At 36.4% G+C, this 2,991-nt stretch overlaps 1 non-coding gene across 1 annotated transcript; it reads right to left on the bottom strand.

Moving 5' to 3' along the window:
* Positions 1 to 415: 415 nt before the first annotated feature.
* LOC139887310 (small nucleolar RNA R71) lies at positions 416 to 522 on the bottom strand. Its single transcript, XR_011773146.1, has one exon. It is a non-coding gene; the product is annotated as a small nucleolar RNA R71 (small nucleolar RNA).
* Between the last annotated feature and the right edge of the window lie 2,469 nt (positions 523 to 2,991).

Raw genomic sequence — 2,991 nt, 5'->3', positions numbered from 1 at the left:
CTCTAGTGATTCGTATTCAACGAATTCAATTATGGAAGTAACGGAACCTCTAAGTATGGAAGATCGAATGAGAGCTAAACGCACGGGCCAAGGTCACGCCATTATTAAGCCAGAAGTTAATGCTCCAGATTATGAAATCAAAGGACAAATTCTACATATGGTAACTAATCAGTGCCAATATAGTGGTACGCCAAAAGAAGATCCCAACGAATATCTTCGTACCTTTAATAGGATCTGTACACTATTCAAAATCCGAGAAGTGGAGGATGAACAGATATATCTCATGTTGTTTCCCTGGACTTTAAAGGGAGAAGCCAAAGATTGGTTAGAATCGTTACCTGAAGGGGCGATTGACACATGGGATGTCTTAGTTGAAAAATTTCTTCAAAGATTCTTTCCGGCATCTAAAGCCGTGAGACTTCAAGGAGAAATTGTTACGTTCACACAAAAGCCAAATGAAACATTATATGAGGCGTGGACAAGATTCGGAAGGATGTTGAGAGGATGTCCTCAACACGGTTTAGACACTTATCAAATAGTACAAATATTCTACCAAGGTGTCAACGTTGCTACAAGAAAAGACATCGACATAACAGCTGGTGGTTCCATTATGAAGAAAACCGCAACTGAAGCTTACAAAATTATTGATAACACAGCCTCCCACTCTCATGAGTGGCACCAAGAGAAAGATATATATCGTTCATCTAAAGCGGCTAGAGCCGATTCTAGCCATAACTTTGATTCCGTTTCCGCAAAAATAGATGCTTTCGAGAGACGAATGGAAAAGATGAATAAAGATATTCACGCAATACGAATCAGTTGTGAGCAATGCGGTGGACCACACTTAATGAAAGACTGTCACATTGAACAAACGATGGAACAACGTGAGAATGTTGTCTACATGAACCAAAGGCCGGAAAATAGTTATCAGAATAATTATCAACCGCCAAGTCCAAACTTCAATCGAAATCAAAACATTCTTTACAATCCAAAAGGACCCGACAATAACTCGTATAACCAACAAGGTCCGAATAACCAACCAACTCAAAACAACACTTTCAATCAACAAAGACCTGGCTTGTATAAACCACCACAACAAACCGATGAGAAGAAGTCAAATCTGGAAGAAGTGGTATTTAAGCTAGTTGAATCTCAAACACAATTTATTGAAACTCAAACCCAAACGAATGAGAGGTTTGATCAGTCATTTAGAACTCAACAAGCTTCTATTTTGAATCTAGAAAAACAAGTAGGTACTCTTGTTAGCATGATGAGTGAGAGGGAACAAGGAAAGCTACCGAGTGATACTGAAGTAAATCCTCGGAATGAGAATGTTAATATGGTGTCCACGAATTCTGAAAAACCAGCTCCAGAAGTTGGGGAGGTTTTAGATATGAGTAACAATGAAGAAGTTACAACACCACCACCACCCGAGTATGTAAAGCCAGTGGTGGCACCATACAAACCACCCATCCCGTTTCCAAGAAAAGGAGTTGAGTATGAGCAAGTAATAGGTAATAAAGATTGTGATACCTCTGGAAAGAAGAAGAAGAAAAAGAATAAGAAAGTACAAGAAACAAAAGCCGTAGAAGTAAACCCGGTGAATACAGTTCCACCAAAACCTCCACCTAGGGTAGGTGATCCGGGTGAATTTATTGTTCCTTGTCTACTTAGTGATTGTGTCATGTATGATGCACTGGCAGATTTAGGTGCAAGTGTGAGTGTTATGCCTCTTTCCTTATATAAGAGATTAGGTGTAGGTAAGTTAAGTCCAACGGATATAAGTGTTCGACTCCTTGATCAAACCATTAAGCACCCAGTTGGAATTGCTAACAACCTACCCATTCAAGTAGGTAATTTAACCTTTCTAGTCGAATTCATTGTCATTGACATAGAAAAGGACCCAAACATTCCTCTAATTTTAGGTCGACCATTCTTAGCGTCCACCGGGGCGTTATTTGATGTAAGAAATGGTAGAATGACACTTAGTAATGATGAAAAATCGATCACCTTTATGATTCGAAAGTCTAAATCTCCACCAACCAAAACCGTTGAACCAGCAAAAACGATTGGTAAGAACCATGTTGTTTTACCAACTCCAACGGTAGTGCTTAGCAATAATAAAACGCCTAAGTGTGAGGAAAATGAAGTAACACCTAATGATGACCTGATAACAAAGAACCCCGTTGTTGATACGAAATTAAATGACCCCGTTATTAATAGTTCAATGAAGAAACTTATTAAACGGATTCGCGATGCTAGAACCAAGGGGAACTTTAAGTTATGTAACCGGTTAGTATCCAATCTATCAAATAAAGAAAAGGAGAAACTAGTTGAAATTGTGGATATTACACAGGAATCCGACCAATGGCTTAAAGAAAACGTCACGGATATGCAAGTTGATTATGGACCAAGAGAAATTGACGATGAAGTTAATCACAATTTCGACACCACAGCTACCTAAGTGTGGGGAGATTTAAATGTTCTAAAAAGAAAATGCTGTCTAGAGTTAATTGTTCTGTTCTCGTGTAGTTCCGAGAATGGAATCCGATTGGTCTTTTCCGCTAGCAGACACTAAAGAACTAGTTTTCTCCCACCATTCTGAATTTTTATTTTTTAGGTTTTAATTAATATGCCTTTTAAATTTAAGTTTTGTGTGATTTTAAAAACAAAATTTACTTTATTTCATTAAGTTTAAAAAATTGATTTCTAAAATTCGTCGTGAGTTGAAGACTAGGTCGTTGAACCGAAATTGCTTTACCCAAGGACGGGGCGATAAATTTTGTTATCATTATTTTTTTAATTTTATTGATCTAAAGTATGCAAAAAAAAAAAATATATATATATATATATATATATATATATATATATATATATATATATATTATATTTTATAAATTTTTAAACGTGGGATAATATATCAAACTTTAAAAATATGTATATATATGTTTGTATTTTATGTTATGTACAAAACAGGGTAAAACAGCGCAC

Source organism: Rutidosis leptorrhynchoides, chromosome 1 (genome assembly GCF_046630445.1).
Source record: "Rutidosis leptorrhynchoides isolate AG116_Rl617_1_P2 chromosome 1, CSIRO_AGI_Rlap_v1, whole genome shotgun sequence".
Lineage (NCBI taxonomy): Eukaryota > Viridiplantae > Streptophyta > Magnoliopsida > Asterales > Asteraceae > Rutidosis > Rutidosis leptorrhynchoides.
This window is presented reverse-complemented; position numbering and strand designations above follow the sequence as displayed.